This window comes from Tympanuchus pallidicinctus, unplaced genomic scaffold (assembly GCF_026119805.1).
Source record: "Tympanuchus pallidicinctus isolate F22 unplaced genomic scaffold, pur_lepc_1.0 scaffold1, whole genome shotgun sequence".
Lineage (NCBI taxonomy): Eukaryota > Metazoa > Chordata > Aves > Galliformes > Phasianidae > Tympanuchus > Tympanuchus pallidicinctus.
In genome coordinates this window covers 9,523,653-9,542,379 of record NW_026294618.1, presented here as the reverse complement: position 1 = coordinate 9,542,379, position 18,727 = coordinate 9,523,653, and the positions used below count along the sequence as shown (strand labels likewise).

At 42.9% G+C, this 18,727-nt stretch overlaps 1 long non-coding RNA gene across 3 annotated transcripts in view; it reads right to left on the bottom strand.

Annotated features, from left to right (window-relative positions):
* The window catches only part of LOC128083667 (uncharacterized), a 27,141-nt gene extending 8,414 nt beyond the window's left edge, over window positions 1-18,727 (bottom strand). For 2 of the 3 annotated variants that reach the window (XR_008208147.1, XR_008208145.1), the window contains exons 1-2: window positions 11,768-11,836; window positions 8,387-8,499 (exon numbers count right to left, since the gene is read on the bottom strand). This is a non-coding gene — a long non-coding RNA (uncharacterized LOC128083667). Of the gene's footprint in view, window positions 1-8,386; window positions 8,500-11,767; window positions 11,837-18,681 lie in introns of those variants that run through there. The other variant, XR_008208146.1, reaches the window with a different exon arrangement.

Here is an 18,727-nt window from a genome sequence, read left to right as displayed (position 1 = left end):
CTGCCTTGGCAGGGGGGTTGGACTCGATGATCTCTGGAGGTCCCTTCCAACCCCTACAGTTCTGTGATTCTCTGATTAACACCCATTCTGTTTCAACACCACAGTGTGCTGGTTCTCTCCTTTCTCTCACACGCTCACACTCTCTCTTGCTCGCTGTTCCTGTTCTCTTCCTCTCACTAGGAAGTCTTCTAGGTCTTCTTTTTACTTTGTGCTCAGAGTGACATTGCATCTTACAGCTCATCAGCATGCCTGCCCCCATTTCGTTGCCACTCTGGCAGTTACACTGGTCGCTCAAGTCTCTTTCCTCATTGTCTTTCTTTCTGGCTATTTTGTGATTCTTAAATGCGTTCTGCAATGGCCACCTACTTACAAGGGTAGTCCAAAGCCATTGGAAAGGCTGTGAACGGCTGTGTTGAGCTCTGACACATTTTCTTCTGTTTCACATCTGAAAGTGTTTTGCAAAAATTACTCCCACAAGATTCAGTGTAGTTTTGCTCATTAACAGAAGCAGGAGAAGGTGTTTGTCACAGAAAAACCTGTATTACAGAGCCTCTGGAAGAAGTAACACAGCTAAAGGAGGAGCACTTAGCATACTCAAAATGCATTTATGAACACCTTGTAGGTTACACATTGCTCTGAAATCAAAATTCATGAGAGACAAAACTGATAACTCACTGCTCTTGGGTGAATTATTAGGAATGTCTAAGGACTTTGTGAAGGAAGCACAGACTGCATCACTGCCGTGCTTTGGAGATAGCAAGTCCCTTGGGTCTTCTCCTGTTGTTTCCAAATCTTGCTGAGGCTTAATTGAAACAATGTGCTTCACCAAGCATGTAAGTTAAACAAAGCATATGCAAGTACAAAATACAAGTGAGAATGTCAGGGAATTAGGGTATTTAAAGAAACTGCAGAACAAATTAGGTTTGAGATGATTGGATTATTCTGGCATGTCATCTATCTATCCGTGTATTTTTTAGAAGGGATTATAATGTTGAAACTGCCTTTCATGACCATCTTTTTTCTATTTTTCCCAGAGAGTAGAAGAATACCAAGGTGAGAGCGCTGTAACTGTATAGTGAGACTTAAGAATAAGAGTGATGAACAACTTTATATCTGTCATCATTTATTTTATTATTTGATGTACATCTCCAAAAGATGAGCTTACACAGCTGCAGACACCTGCATTTGTTGCATGCATGCAAATCAAACTCCTGGCTCATCGTAAGCGTGCCAACAGGAATAATGCAGTCCTAAGGAATCTGAACAGTACTGCTAAGATTATCCATTAAGGTCCAGTCGAAGCTAGAGCAGCTAATTGGATGAGCAAGAGAAAGAGTGGCCTGGCAGCACTCACTTGACTCTTTGGCTTGTCCTAATGACCATTAGAAGGACTGCGGGCAGTGAGTTACCTAAATGTCTTTCCCTAAAAATGGGAGCATCAATTCAAGGAGCAAAAGATAAGGAAAGACCACAGTGGGTGTGAGGGAAGAGAAATGAGAGTAAGATAAGAGTCCAGAGCAACATATTCAGTGATAAATGAATGAAAAACAATTAGGACACTTTGGGGAGTCTTCTCCACGTCTCATTTCATGGAGCATCAAGGACATCACAGCCAAATGGTCCAAAATCCACTTAACACTGTTCTTTTGTACTTCCATCCCAAATGAGCTAACATCTTCTACAGCCTTCCTTTGTTGCACTCTTATCCATTTCTCTCTCAATAAGCTTTTTGTTGGTATAAAATTGGCCTCATTTTATCTTCACTGGCTTTTGGGAATTACCTTTGCAGATTGTTAAAAATACCTCTAGGTGACCTTTCAACAGAGATAAAACACAGCCCAGTTGTACAGTAAACTTGGAATACATTTGCCTGAGAAAGCATTTTTCTTCCATGATTAAAGCCATCTGCTCCTGTTGGCAGTGCAAAATCAAATTGCTGTTAGGGAATGCCATGTTGCAAAAGCCCAGTGGTCACTGTGCACACTGTTCTTTTATAGCAGAGCAGGGAGAAAGAGAAGAGGGAGCTTGACAATGGAGAGAAGACAGACCTGCCCTGGTCACATCAACCTAATGAAGAAGACATTCCCCTTCAGTTTCCCTCTTGGAAAACCAAATGCTATTCTGGGAATACAGAAGACTCAGAAGCAGCAGTCCAGCTCCACCCCTAGCTTCCTTCACTTCAATTTTCTTCTTACGTTTTGCTTTTGAGTCCAGATGGACAGAAATTAATGACTTCTTTCCCCTTTGGCAAATCCTAAAAGCATCAGAGATTTTGTAAGAGGCGGCCTGGGACAGCTGATTCATTGGTTACATGTTTGCTTGTTTTCTTTTTCCAGGAAAGCTGATTACCTTTTGGAGTGTGTGCTGACAGCATTCAAGAAGAGTATCTCTGGGTAAGAGACGCACCTTGGCTTAACATAGCTGTTTGCAAAGAGCTCTGCACACCCTCCCCACTGTAGCCAAAGTGTGCTGTCTCCCTGGATTTCTAGCAAGCAGTAAAACAGGAAGCCTGGTGCTTTCCTCACCACTTGAATTACATCTGTACTACTATCAGCAAATCACCTCACTTAAAGAACTATGTTCAAGCCACCTGGGATGGCATGAAGGCTGGTGTTGGGTGGGGATTCTAAACCTCTTAAGACAAGTATTAGAGAAGTTTGCTTTGGGGCTGGGCTGGACACCGCAGCCTGTCCGAGGCTGGCCCTGAAGGCAGCAGGTCTTTCCCGGTCACTTCTCTTTATGGTCTCATGCTTGATGCTGCTCATTTCTTGCCCAGTTTCCCCACTGTTCTGTGGAAGCCTTTCAGACAGAGTCCAGGTCAATCACTGAAGGACTGTCTATTAAGGCAATCATATGCATGACTTACATAAAAATCCATACTACTTCCCAGGCTCATGTGACTAACAAACAGTGGGAAAAATGTCTCACCTTCCCCGCCTTCAGATGGGGTGGTTGGATGTACACGAATGCACATTAATCTGAAATGTATTTTTCAAAAAGAATACACCAACTGCTAAGTGACAATAAGTGATAGCACTCTTCAAGACAGGCATAAAGTTAAAGAAAGGCAGAAAAACACATACAGCAACTGACACCCTTTCAGCCTGTGCATTAATAACACAAGCTGTACCAAACTGATAGTAGAACAGCTTGCCAGATATTTTCTTTTAGTTTCAAGGAGAAGGATTCAGGTATATCCAGAAATACCAGCAGAGGCTGCAGGCTCAGTTATACATTTTTATTAGCAGGACTACTTCTCAGCCCACCTCCTCTTCTACTCGCTGCAATTCTCAGGCCAATTACATACATGGAAGAATAATATCAGTGAAATATTTGAGCATTTGTTAATACTCTTGCTGGCATTTTCTTTCCTACAAAAAGTTGTACCGAGTGCATTCTTGACTTCAGCTTCCTTTTCTGTTTCTTTTTTTCTTGGATATAAGCCCAAAAGGCACCGTCACGGCACAGACTTCCAAAACTCTAACATGCAACTCTGAACATTGCTATCTAAATAGATAATCCCTATCTTGCTTTGATACTGATTATTTCATGGGGGCTGGGCAGAAAACTTGAAAAACTTTTAGGTTTCTGTATCTGCAGGCATCTGCCGCTTTGCAAATTTGGCCTCAAGCCCTCAGCTGCCTCTCCACAAAGCACTGGCAAATGATCCTCAGACAGGAAAGCAAAACAGAACAGTCTATTTATTTATTTATTTGTTTATTTTGCCCATACTGAATGAGGTGCAAAAAAGCAGATAAATCAGCATAAGATGCTGAAAGGATCATTTGATTGTTTTTTAATGGGTCATGTCTAACAATCTTATCCTAACAGGGAGAAAGACTTTGAGAACACAACATATACTAACTCTTAGCTGATCACGTCTCTTAAAATAAAAAGAAATATTAAAAAAATCCCAGTCTAGATGGAAAAACTTCTAGTTGAAGCAGAGCCAAAACCAAAAGCATGCTGGGGATGATAGAAGACAACTGTTTCCAAAATGTTGCTCTGTCCAGCTTGCTGCCAAATTTATAAACATGATTATAAACACTGCTTGAGCTTTTCAGTTCAAAATCTATCTCCTATACGTTCATTCCTCCTTCAAAAGGGACAGAAACAAGTATTTTCTAATTTGTTTCCCAACAAAATTACAGTATTGTAGGCAAATGAAGGCATCAACATTAGACGGGTACACAATGTAAGTGACTGAGATTTATGTGTGAAGAACAGTTTCTCTAAGCTGTACTATGGGATACTACCACCAAAAAGCTTCTGCTCCTTCTCTCCAGGTTGCATGAGCTTTGGGCTCAAGTTCTGGAGGACCAAGAAGCAGTGGTTGAAGGCAATACCAGACTGTATCTCCAGCCCCAGCAGCAGAAGAGGAGATGAGGAAGCCCCTCTGCAGCCTGTGCCATGCACCTCTGCCTTTTCACTAAAACACCTCATGGAAAACTGTCACTTTCCATTAAGTTTGTGTCTCCAAGAAGAACATTAAATTTTTTTTTATCCAGAATTGTAGCTTTGGATCCCATGATGTCAGGAGTTCTCTTTGACATGCTCTAACCCAGTATGGTCAGCAGAAACCTAAGTGACAGCATCCTTCATATGGCAGAGCAGAATCCTTAGTGGACTGTGTATTGTCTACACCATTTAGTCCTTCTGTGGCTGGTGTAGAAAATCCTTTCACAAAGGGCAGATGCCTGTGTAATGAGCATGGTCCTAGCCCGAATCCTTGCTGGGTCCTTCCTTGTAAGCTATGTGGAATCCCTTCACTGGAAATGGATAGGCAATTTCCAGTGGAAAGCTTCCATTTACATAATACAAGTAGAAATTACTGCTGCCAACAGCTAGGGGTAGAGTTCCTCATCGGCACCTTATTCTGATATAATTCATAAGATGCAAAAGTACAAAGTAAATCTCAGACTGAAGACTTCTTTTAATCCAAAGAAGGATTATTCCCATGAAACCAAGGAATTCAAATTCAGTCTAACCCCAGGACAGCAGGAAGGAAGGGAATCATGAGACAGAATCTTTCTGAAGGTCCCAGGGAAAACATGCCCCAGCGAAGAAGATGGATTTGCTGGGACAATACAAAGCCATAGGTAAAAAGACTACACCCATGCTAATGAGATGGACATTCTGAATTTATGAAGCAGCATATGGATTCCCAGAAACTGCCCTGACAGACCAGCAGCTGTGCAGGCTGTCACCAAAGCACAAGCCCACTGCTCTTGGTAGCAGAAGCATACAGTAAAATTAGCGTTTACTTGCCTGGGAATCAGACAGCACAGTGCTAAAACAGTCGTGCCAGCAGCACTGTGCAAGTGACACATTTTGTAGCATCTCCAGCCATAGTGTGTATGTGTTTTGAGAGACAGCTAAGCACAAACAGATAAATAATACGTCACCAGAGGGGCAGAGGAAGACTGGTAGTAGAGAGGCACAAGGGCAATACTGGGAAATATATGCAAGCAGTAAAGCCTGAAAGGTATGAGGGGAGGAGGAGTAAGGCAGGCAAGAATGATGTCTGGTGGAATCAGGACAACCCTGCAGAGCAAGATGGAAAGATGTCTGGCAAAACCAGAATAACTCCAGGGCCTGGAATTAAAGTGAACTATGCCAGGACTACAAGAGCTTCACCCGCCGCTCCCTCCTTCACGCACAAGGATGAAAAACATAAAAACTTCAATGATGGGCAAGGCAAAAAGAGGAAGAAATAAGCTTCCATCTCAGGGCCTTGTTCCCTCATGGAAGAGCCCATCAGTGTTAACCAGATGGCTTTAGATCCAAGATCCTAAATACCCCTAGCCAACTAAAGGTAAGATAGGTAAGGACTAATTGTTTGAGTATGTGGACACAATGACTGCTTACAGAATGGTAATTAGAGAACCACTGAGCATGGAAGGGGCCTGTGGAGATCCTCTGGTCCTACTGCTCATAGCCAGGTCAGCTAGGCAGGTTGCTTGAGGCCACGTCCAGATGGATTTTGAGTATCTCCAAGGATGGAGGCTCCACAACCTCTCTGGGCAATCATTCTGCTGCCTGACCACTCTCACCATAAAAAAATATTTTTGTACTTTTACATGGAATTTCCCTTCCCTCTGTGACTGCCGCTTCTCATCTCACTGAGCGCCAACAAGAAGAGCCTGCCTATATTTTCTGTACTCTCCCATCAGGTGTCTTTACACACAGATGAACCTTGCTGGACCCACAAATGTCCTTGCCTGCCTGGTAGTGGGGAGTCCAGCCTGAACACTCTAAACAGGACAGAGATTAAGAATTAACCACTGGCAATGTACTTTGTGCATGAACACCAGGCTAGTAACATGTTGTTTTGAAACCAGCTTGATTTATCAGTCTTTTATACACTCCCACATCACAGTGTACCTGCTAACTATCCCTACCCCTCCCTCTTCTCCTCTCTCCCTGCTTTGAATTGCAGCCCTCTCGGCACACATGCTTGGAATGCAGCCACAGGTAAGCCTGAGAGCCCTGAGAGTGAGGCCACCGCTCCCACCAGCGCTTCCCAGCACAGCCCAGTGCTGAGTGGGAGCTGGGCAAGGCCCAGCCCTGCATGGCCCTGCCACCGAACAAAGAGGCTCATTAAATGTACTGATCTAGGTTTGATAAAATGACCCCAGCTCATATTCAGGTTATGAATGGCATTTTTTTAGTTCACAGGCCGGCAGGAACGAACAGGCCTTGTCTGACTGTCAGAGAGCTCATTTTGCTGGCAGTGCAGGCCTCGATGCCAACCATTACCTCATCTGAATTCAGGGAATACATGTTCACGACACTCCCCGCTGCATCGGTATCAGGGCTGATGATTCAAAGGGAAAAAACTCCTGCTTCTTAGGAGAAGACTGTAAAGGGACAGAAAGCCTTCCTTCCAGTCCTGCTTTCAATCACCGTGCATCTGCTTAAATGTTTGTAGGAGCAGCTGCTGAGTGCGCTTTTGTATGTCCTTCCCTCCGAGAGACGTGGCATTGCTGTGCTGAAAAAGAACAGCTCAGCTCTGCACGCCAAACCCAGGGCATGCTGAGGTTGGTGTGTGCCAAATGCCATGCAGGGACGTGCTGCTAAAGGTCTGCCAGTGTCACTTCCCCCTTGAGCCAGGCTCAGGAGTTACATGGGGCCTGGAGCTTCCCAGCAGCTTCACAGGCTTAATGCTGCACTCAGGGAAGGGAATGCTTGGCTGTTTCTTTTTTTGATTATTTATTTATTTTAAATTTTTATTTTAAACCAAACAGTGTTACTTATAAGACTTTCTGATGGCCAAAGTGATGCATCTGCTGAGAACCTGAGCTCTGTAGCAGAGAAATAAAGAAGACTGCAGTTTTGTTTATTTTCTGCATTCAGCCATTCTGGGTCTATTCAGCTTGGCAGCCACCATTCCTACAAGAGCAGGGGAAGGTGCCTCAACAGCAGGGGTATAAATAGATATTGCACTTAACCCTGATCAAAAGGTCAAGAGAAAAGGCCACCTAATACGCATACTGTTCATGCCAAATCATTTCAGCACTCAGGACCTACTCTGGCCTTTCCAACGGATTTTTAAAGTCAAGAAAAAGGTTGCTCATCATAAAAGGGCTGAAATCCTGACTGCCACCATCCACTGGTAGTTTGTCCTGCCCTTCCAGGTGCCCCATTTGGGCTCCAGGTGGGAGCACAGTGCAGCTACCCCACTGGGTAGCTGGATGGAGGCTGCTCAGCTCCACCTCAGCGGGACCATACAGTGAAGAGAGACGTAACACTTCAGTTATGAGAACCAAACCTAATTTTGAATTTGTTTTGAAAATTTAGCAATCTGAGATGATTGCTAACATGTGTTTTGGATTTTTGCTTGAAACACAGGGCTCATATTGTTGCCTCTGGCTCAGTATATCCCCAAACCACTCTCTGCTGGGTGTGGAGAGGGACACAGGGTGATTGCTCTACGCTTGACCTGTTCCTGAGCTTATCTGCCAGCAGTTGCTATGTGCAACTGTAAGAAGGAGGACACGAGTGTATGGGAGCTTTCACACAGTCCTATTACAGTTGGTCTTGCTGCCCAGAAGCTCTAATTACCTTTTACACAGCAGTATGTGTACACCAAACAAGACTGTACCTACTTTGCTCCTTTTGTGTCACCATTTAAGTAAATACATAAATAAAGTGCTCTATTCTCAAGGATGCCACACAGGGTGCCTGTTGCTCTGAGCTCACAGCAGTTCTGGGCACCCACCCAAAACCAGACCCAACCTGAGCTTCACCCTTTCTTCTGCCAGCCTCATGTGAGCAAGCCACAGAGGAAAGTGGATCCTAATTTTTTGCAGCTTACAGAGCAGACCTAGAAGGGCATCAGTATTAGCACATCCCTCTTGAATAGAAAATAAGCAACCAGACCTACCTTGTCCCTGTCATACGTCATCTGCTGGGAAGAAAGTCAAGCTGGCACTCCAGCAGCATCTTGAAGGACTGTCCTTGGATGATTTACTCTCCATGCACTCTTCTACATGTTTTCTATACAGAAAAGGCATGTTTAAAAAAAAATAAAGAATAATAAAAGACCACCAACAACAGAAAATAAGCTCTAAACTAAAAGATAATCACACTGCTACATTCATATTATTAAAACCAACTAATCATGTTTTTATCTGCATGTTATGTTGTGATGCCTAGATGTTATGTAATTTAAGCCACACATTAATCTCTGCTGCTTATCACAGTGGATTTATTAAAGAAAGCTGGATGAAGACACTACACACGTTAGCTATTTAAAACAGCCCACACTAATACTATTCAGAGATGTAAACTCCAACAAATCTCTGTTGAGCATGTAAAAAGGGAGTTACAGTTCCAGCCACATCAAGTGAAGCTCCAGCTCCCACTGACTTCCATGAGAAAGCTTCTGCTCACTCTGACAGTAATTCAGCTACAGCCTTAATTGCCAAATGAATCAGAGAAAGCACAGTAAAAGAGAGTTAGTGGAGGAAATAAAGTTAAAAGTTCTTTGGATAATTATTTTCAGCAAATGAAGTAACCAGTGGGATTCACACGCTTCCCTGAAGGACTCCTTTAGCCCCATTCTTAACAGCTGTACCTAACAGACTAGCATTTTCTTCATTTCCATCATACACAATTGAACTTTTTTAACATATCTGAGAAATTTCTACCTTGTTTTCACCCCTGTTTAACTTTTTTTTTTGCTGCATGAATGTAAATGTTAATAAATATTTCTCTCTGTTGAGTGCGTGTTATGTTAGGAACTGCTTCATTCTGCTGATGCACTGTTGGAAAATAGATGATCAAATAGGACAAGTATTATATGGACTGTAATGTTTGGCTTCAAAATTGAATTTCCTTGTTCTGGCTTACTCCACACAAACTAAGTTTTGTGTGTGGATGCCCATTTACGTGAATCTGTGCTTGCATTTAGCATCTCAAAGCCAATTAGGATCTGATTCTTCACTTCTCAGCCAGACCTCCAGATGAATGGGAGTTTCATACAGGCTGAGGGCATATGAAGGAATCTTTTGGAAATAACCATTATCGTATACAGAAAAGACCACAGCATCCACTCTCTGGGCACTCAGCAGCCAGGCAGACGCCTCACAACAGGAGCACTCAGAGCTGGGCAGTGAGAGGCAGAGAGGCAAAGGGAAACCCAGAAACAAGGCCCAAGACTTACATAAAGCCAAGGGACTACTTCCTTCTCTAGGCCATGCATAGTCTGAAGCTGAAAATCCATCACTGCACAGGAGAGAAAAATTCCGTCTAAGCAACTTCTACCAAGGCCCCCCCCATCCCCAGCATTTGCTCCCCTCTGAATTTGCTCATCATCAGAACATACAGGAAGCCTTCCTTGTGAGTAAATCTAACCAAGAAGGAATTTGCTAGAGGGGGCAATATTTTTTTATTTATTCCAAGATGAGGCAACAGTTTGGAAAGCGTTCAGTAAAACGTTCGGATGTCACTCCCCAAAACACTGGTGTGCTGGACTGCAGATGTGAGCAAGCTTTAAAAAGGAGAATGACTAATGAAACATTGCTTTGAGGGAAAAGACCCAGATACGACCAGTATGAACACTTTAAACCAAGCATCTGAGACAGCAGAAGAAAAAAACAAAAGGAAACAATGAAAAAGTATAAAGAGAGACCACACACCTGACTCCTTTGACAGCTCTGGAAAAGTTCCAGAGATCACAGGACACAATTTTACTTCTGCAGTATCCCATGCCCTGCATTTTAAAAAAGCAAACCAACAGTAACCCAAAATGTGATGTCATGTTGACAGTTGGCAACTGCATTTTCAGCCTGACACTCCCAATCCTTTTACAGCCTTTCCATGTTCTCATCATCCCAAGTCTGCAGCTACGTTTATTGCTGGAGAAGAATCAAGCAAAGGCGAAATGATCTCTTAGGGACAGAATCCAGCCAAGTTGCTATTTGTACCTTCTCAGCCCTTCCAATTGTATGTCATACCAGCACAGCATTTCTCTGGACTTAATTCCCCACTCATCTGGACTGCTCTGCTCTTCATGAACAACAGAATGTTATCATACATCAGGATGATGTCATACATCAGGTTGGAGTTTAGCCTTCTGAAGGCAGGAGAGTGAAAAATGGTACTAATGTCCATCCTAAACCAACCTGACTCCAGCAAAGAAAGCAACATATGTAAGGGCGACCTTTCTGAATCATCAGAGACCCGGACTACTTCTACTGAAGGTGAGACATTGTGTGGCCTTATAAACTAATCAACCCAACCATTTAGGTGGCTCAGTCAGTGAGCTCTTAATGAAAATGAGACACTTTTGGAAATGAACAAAAAACCAATATTAACTACTTTAATTTTTAAGTCATACCCCCTCACTCCTAAAAACTTAGAGAGAGAATCTAAAAAGTATAAGCATCCAATTTCCACCTAGCTATTAATTGTTAGCATTACTCTAGAATCTGCAGTACCATCCGCAGCAGAAATACAATGTGAGACATGGCTTTGCCATAAAAACTAAGCCATGATGGAAATGATAAGTCATCAAAAACGAGTAAGATATCTATGTCTCCTGATCTTTAACGTAATGGCCTGGCAATCCATCTTTTCACTGTCTTCATGGTGTCTGAATTTCTAAATATGCAGTTTCCCATCTCCAGCATACAGAGGATGCCCCAGTAGCACAATCAGAGACTCACAGTAGCTCTACACGATTGTGTTTGGTTACCAACATGGGGTGAATCAGCTGGGGAGCTGGGCAACCTGTTGGTACAACACAGCGCCGACATGAAAAGACTGCTTCCAACTGCCAAATACCCGAGATAATTTAGGAATATCTTACTTCATACTTCTTTGAAACACATGGATTTACCCCAAAGCCCAACTGTGATTGTGAGCAGCCTCAGACTTTGCAAAGGTACCAAATGCTAAATACCTGTGGGTAGAAAGTACACCCACTATATAGTGTGCAAAACAAGATAAATTCCTGTGTTAAACACTTCTCTTTTCATGTTGCTATCATGCTAGAAAATAAAGGACAGCTACCAGGGTTCAAATGTGGACAACATCACCACATGTGCAGCGTAGATGCCAGCAGGCAGGGCTGCCTGAAGCAGTGTGTGCTGCAGGACCCCAAAATTCACAAAATCAACTCTAATTCATGAAATCAAGGCAGGGGGGTTGGAACTGGATAATCTTTAAGGTCCCTTCCAACACAAACCATTCTATGATTCTGCAGTTCTAAATTTTCCTTCTGCAATGCTCCCTCCCAGACTGCTTGAATGTAGATGCTCACCTACATTAGAAAAATCTACTGACCAGGAGGGCACAGATTCCTCTTTTTGTAGCTTCTGAAGAGTTTGGCATGGTCCCACACTCTGCCCTGCCAATGAGAGCCTTTTTATCCCAGCCAAAGGTTGGCTCAGCTATCAAGCTGCCCTGTGATGCCCTGCTGGCATCTTCTAGGGAAACTAAACTTCATCACAAGGTTATTACTAGTTTTAATTACTACAGAGATTTTATACAAGGTAAACAAACCCTGATCCAAATGCATCAGATGTAATGTCCAGATTCCAATTGAAATTATTTACAGGAACAGTGGCAGTAAAGCATGCTGCTGGGAAGGAATGCTGAAGCAACGGCTGAAAGCCGTGTCAGAAGGAAGGCACCATGCAGCTGGGCACTGAGCCCCGCAGGAGGTGACTCAGCAGCAGAGGCCTTGGGCATTGCTCCCTGACTGCACGCGTGACTTAAGGCCTTGAGGGACCAGCTGGCACCTGGAGCAGTAAATGGGAGAAAGAGGACAGTGAGATATCCAAGGGAAAAGAAAGCAAACCTCCTGCATGTAGATAATTCAAGGCTACTGTAGAAATTGGTGCTAGGCATACATGTATTATAAATTACGGCATCTATCTTCGACATCTTTTGTTCCACAGGACTCCCAAAGCACTTTACAACTCCAGCTTTCAGAATAGCAGAGGCTTTTCCTGAGGCTGTGGTGAGCAGGGGACCAGCATTGACATAAACCCTGCTTTCACATAGCTTGATGCTGCTGCTGCTGCTGCTGCTGCTGCTTATTCCCTGCTGAAAACAGCACTCAGCAGGATTAGAGCTTCTTCCTGGAAGTGGGAAGAGCATATTTCACTGCTCTGTAAATATAATTGCTAAGAAGGACCAGCACGAACAGCTGACTTAGCCCATTGCACAGAGCAGCCTTCTGGTCTTCATGGGTGACTTCTGATGTTTCAGCTGCAACTTGGTCCTCTGAGCTCCCTCACCCCAGACCAGCAAAGCACATACACCTGTGTGGGCTTTGGGTTAATGGGCAGCCAGCCCAGTGGTGCCAACAGGCCAACTTCCATGAATAAATGTGAGCCCATGTGCTCTGCTGGAGAGCACTTCAAGACCTCAGTGCTTTAAGCCCTTAGACATCATCACATAGATATTTAACTGTTGTTTTCTACAATCCATGTGATAGAGAAACGTCCATATATTTTTAGATCAAAATTTTCTGTTCACTTGCTCTGATCTTCTATTTCAGTGGAGCATATGAGAGTACTCTAAGATAATGTCTTACTGCACTCAGTGCAAAAATATCCATATTTACTCAGCTGTGTGTCTCAAACATTTTAGTTTCTAAATTACTCTAATAAATTTGACTTCATAAGTTTCTCTGTTATGCTGTTATGCTGACAGTTTTAATGCAGATAATTAAATTATCAAGACATTTCCAGGTACATTAGTTCAATGGTCAGCTTTTATACAGCAGTTATAATAACATAATTAGTAGAAATGTATATCAGTGTAAATGCAGTGGGATTTGAAATCCCCAGAGGAAAAGCATGGTGTGAGTGCAAAACATTGCATTATTTTATCTCACTGGGTTAACATATTTCCCCTCTTACATCTGTTTACTCTGGGCAGGCATGAATTAAAGAACTTGTTTGGAACTGGGCAAATAATGCAGGTTTCTATACATTCATTGTTGGAAAACGTCTTTTGTCAAGTCATGCAGAAGTAACTAATCCCATCACACTACACCTTCAGCAGATGCCTGATCTAATGGATATTTGTTTTCAAAGTCCCGTGGGTAATAATTTGTGCTGTAACGAAAGCCTGGAGCAAAGAACAAAGTTCCCCAACCTGCCTTTTTCCTGAGCAACCTAAATGGGTGTACAGAGAAAATGGGAAGACTGGCAAGTTAACAGGGGTATGAAGCCCAGTTAGATCAGGTGTGCAAACTCTCCATAGCCTGTAAATTTACTTTTTTTTTCAGCCTTTCCTTCCTCAAGTGTCTCTTTTATCCACTTCTGATCTTACTCTGCCAGACTCCTACAACACAGAGTAAAGGTCACAGTGACTCATCTTAAGTTAACAAGAAACCTTCTTTGCTGTCAGTATTGCTTACAAGGTAGATGCTCGCTGACTGTTTCCCATGAAGCTGTAAATTGCCTTGGGGAGATGTGACAGCAGAGCATCAGCTGCCTCGTACATCTGACACTGGAAAGAAGTTCATGAAAATCTGGCTTCAAACATCAAACATGGCTTCAGTTTCCTGACTTTCCCTAGCCCTGAACACACCCTCAGTTCTGGTGTGCAATGTGAAGCCCCTGCCAAGCAGCTGATTTCCACAAACACTCATTCACACTGATCAGGCCGTGCCCTGCCTTCATCCATGCACTCCGAGACCCAGAAGGGATCACCAGAAATGGTTAATAAAGGAAAAACACCATCCCCTCGCAAACATCTTTCTCTAAACATCCCAGAACATGTGAAACACTTCAGCTGGTTCATCTGTCCAAAAAACTAAATAGCTGTTTGAAGCAAGCCTCTGCTGTTCCCATCACTCTCCCCTGCCCTTGAAGGCACTCCTTGGTCCTGGAGCTCACAGGGATCACTCCATTCAGCACTGAGGGCTCCTCTTGCTCTCCCCTCCACTCTAATCACATTATATCTTTTAAGCCTGGGAAAGCTTAGATGTGATCGTTTACAATATGACCCCTAGTGGGGGGAAAGAGACAGGAGAAAATTAGGTGCAGTGTATTTTCTGGTGAAATTATAGCTGCCTGACCCTTGCTTGCCTCTGCCAGATTTCTTTACAGCTTTATTTGTAACCAAAGATCTTGGCTCTGTTGGTAGGTGTACTAGAAATTGGCTGTACATTACCCCTGGGCCTTTAGCAGCCTCAGTCACGGCCCCAGCAAAACACTCCAGCGTGGATCAATATCACAGAAGCCAAAGAAACAGAACAGGAAGACAGGACCCTGCTTTGAGTGGACCTCTGGCCATACCAGATATGATTCCTCATCCACAGGTTTGCCAGCACTGTGAATGCAGAATGGGTCTGAGAAGTGTGGCAGGAAAGCACATAGCCTTAGTCTGTGTAGTTACATGTAGTTACGAGCAGATGACACAAGTCTTTTTCAAAATGCCTGTTTTTCCCTGTAACATGGAACACTAGAATGGTGGAGAACACTTCCCTTTCCAAGTATTTTATCCCATGTTCTTCTGGCACTATCAATCAGGTAACAGAACAACCAGAACTTTGTTCCCTTCCTTCTCTTACAGTTCGTCTTTCTCTATACAAGGCAAATCTTTCAACACCTCATCTGAGCACTTGGCTTTCTTCTTCTTCTTATACCTCAGCAACCAAGAGATGCACAAAGAAAGATCTAACAGGCATTTGTCACATCTCCAAAAGAGGAGACAAGGAGTCAGTGCAATAGTTTTGACATGGAGACCACAGAGGGCTAACTGAGACAGCAGGAGGCTGCTGGACTCTGTAAGTGGGTGTAAGAGCCTTCCTGAGCACATTTTATTCCGAACTTGCAAGTGATGAACGTAACAGCTCTTGGTCTACAAAAATAGACTTATCTGCCAAGATAGAAAGCTTATCTTATAATTCAGGCACCAACTTTGTAAGATTTGCATTTATCATTCCTAAGACTGTAGAGGAGGGAAACTTACAAATATTCATCCCCTTTCCAATTAGCAACAGTTAAGACCCTGCTTATGTTTAACAAATAAAAGCCACTTACACAACAGGCTACTTTTAATGAAAGTATCTGCAGTTTACACGGGTTTAGAAGGACCCAGCAATGCCTCAGGCCATTTTCATACAGTAACAAGCACCATGGCATGAGTGTGCCACAGCATTATTCAGCTTCGTGTTCCTCATTCTTCCCTTGACTTCTCCATCAACAGGTACGATAAGTTATTTTAACAAAGAAATATCAAATAAGGAGCAATCTCCAACACGTTTCTCTTGAAAGATGCTCCATAAACTCTAAAGCTTTTTCTCCCTGATGTTGACCAACACTTCAAGCTGCCCACTGACTGGAACTTAGAAGACTGGCAGTAAAAATGCATTATGGAATATATGTGAATGTGTGTGTGTAAACATATATACATAACATTATTTTTTTATGAAAGACATAGCTAAATAACACCCAGTACAAATCTGGGCTAGAATTGATGGCCCTGTTCCAGTTTGAGCTAACTTATTCCAAATTAATTAGTGTTAGCTGAGCCTTTATGAATATAAATCTAGAAACACCTCATAGATTTATTCCAAAGCAGACATATTTGTGATTTATCCTAAAATTTGTCTAGGATCAAAGATGGTTTTCAAATAGAGCAAGCCTGTCTCACAGAAGCAGCCGAGGCAGGCTTATTTTAATTCTCTGTAATTAACAGGAGTTCAGCATATTGCACTCCTCTCCCTGGTGCAGGTTGCAGATTTCAGAGCTGTGTTTCACCAGTCTCAGAAAGGTCTGATCTGAACAGTGCATCAAAGTGCGCTGTGTGCACCCACCCACACACTGGCAAAGCATCTGGAAGTGCTCACATGCATCTTGCCACTAATAGGGAGAGAGTCAGGTTCTCATATAGGATAAGAAACAAAATAAAAATGTAAAGCCAGGGGAATTTTGCTGAAAAAAAAAAAAAAGGATTTAAATATGAAGATCTCAAGCTTACACTATTCTTATCTTCTGAGCATATGCATCTGCCCAGAGAAATGTGTGAAAATCCAAACAGATTGTGTCTTTGTGCAATATAAAATGTTGGGGTTGGTAGGAGTTTCTGATGTAAAAACCTACTACATGACACAGGTCTTCAAGAAAACAGTGTTAAAGGATGAGTACAGAAAGAGACAACTGAGGGAAGCAAAATATTCCTTCCAAACTCAACAAAACTTAGTTGATTTCCCAATTATCATAACTAAATAGTCACCATTTTGTAAAGACTTTGCCAATGAGCTCCCAAGTAAAGCTGCTTGTAGCAAGACTGCCATCATCAGCAACAAAAATGACAGCGCCAAATCATGAGGCAGGAAGGAGGAGGCTTTTATGCCATTTTTCAGACAAACGCAGACGGTAAGAGACATCCCACCTCCTATTAGTGTCTCTTTACATCAAGATGCTTCTGCAAGCTTGATGCACAGAGAGATGAGGAGGATTGTCAGGATGAAGGAAAAGCACCATCTCCCTCCCACAGACTGCCATAAGCCATAAACCTGGGGCTGGGAAAACTCCAGAGGGGAAATTTGGAGTGCAACAGAGAATTAGGGAAGACACAACCTATACTCTATACCCAAGCTTGCTCTGACGGCGAAATCTCAGCTAGGGCAGGATCATGTTCCTGGATTTTTTCCCTATAGAAATGAGAGCAAGCTATAAGCTGGAAAAAAATATAGCACTTTCTTTTAATGTTTTGCCAATCTGACTGCTATATACTTTTACCAGACAAGCACAACATTTCCTACTTAAATGATATTTCATCTGCTAGGCAAAGATCCTATTTCCTTTCCATCAATGACTGAGATGTTAAAAATATGCTGCTGACAGTATTTACTATATCCCAAGGGTCCTCACGTTGGCTGCTCCTCAGCCCTAAATACCCACCTGGAACTCCAGAAACTCAATGCATCCTTCCTAATGGGCTGCTGAGTGTAAGATAAATACCAAATCTGACCACTGACCCTTGATCACCAAATAGCTCTGTGAATGTCTTCTTCCAAACCTGAAATACCTGCTGCTTTTCCACCATCCTTTGGTAGCAACAGCAACTCCCTTCCTTTCATCACCAGCAATTCTACCGAGTTCAACTTCCTTCTAGTGGAGAAGCGTTATTCTAGCCTGAGCTTCATGTTAAATCCTGCCTTTATCCAGCCCTGTTTGCAGACTGTAGAGATGAGGGGCCCCACCTCACCCTTCCCTATTCTTTCCCCTGAAAGCCCTCAGGACACTGAATTAGTCAAGCCTCTTTATCGCGCTGTTCAGCCATTCTGAAAAGAAAAGAAAAAAAAAAAAAAAAAAGAAAAAGGAGGAACTTCCATGATTTATTTCACTTAACCTAATGGACTCATTAAGGAGAAATGAGTTTTGTCAGGGTAATGTTTTCCTTATGAAAAATGTAGTTTTGTGCAGGGAGAACACGTCTACACCGGATGAATTTACGAACTGGATCCTGTCCCCAGCACGATTCCAAATACATGAAATACATGCAGAGAAAAAAAATCAGGACTTTTAGTGGTATCAGACTTCGCATATTATTTTGTACTCACATGCTGTGGAACAATAGAAAGATTATTTTTAGTTCAGGGCCATTTGGTTTGCAACCCAGTGGAACAGGATTTCCCCCACACACACCCTGTGTGTTTTTTTTTTCCATCTGATGTAACCTACGGTTATATTTCTGATGATTGCTCTGAAACCATTGTGCTTTTGTGCCAGTGTTTAATTTCTTTCGTGCCAAAAAAAAAAAGAAGGTGCAGCGATAGGGCTGAATGTTAAAAATCATCATGAAAATATAAGCCGTGTGTTCAAAGCCATAAAGACAGCACCCTGAAACGCCTACCTTTCAAAAGAGCAGTCCCTCGTACAATTAAGTGTCTTATCAAATGAGGAGCTCTGCTTTCTGCTCTGGGTGCCACCAGCTGGCAGGTTTAATTAACAACGCCAGGAGTGTATCTGCAGCTCCAGGCACAGCCCTGCGTCCCACCTCACACTGCCTGCTTCCTTAACAGGACACCAATACAGGGCAAACCCAGCCCAGGAAAACAAGGGGAGCTGGTATGTGTCTCACACACTGGGGATCTACTAATTCGCTTAAGAACGTGAATAAAGATGCAGAGAAAGGTAGGCTGCCCCTTTCAGAAAACTGGAACAAAACAGGTTGGATGCTGGAAATAAAAGAAAGCAAAACTACCCTGCCTGCGGGTCTTGAACATCTCCAGAGAAGGAGACTCCACCAC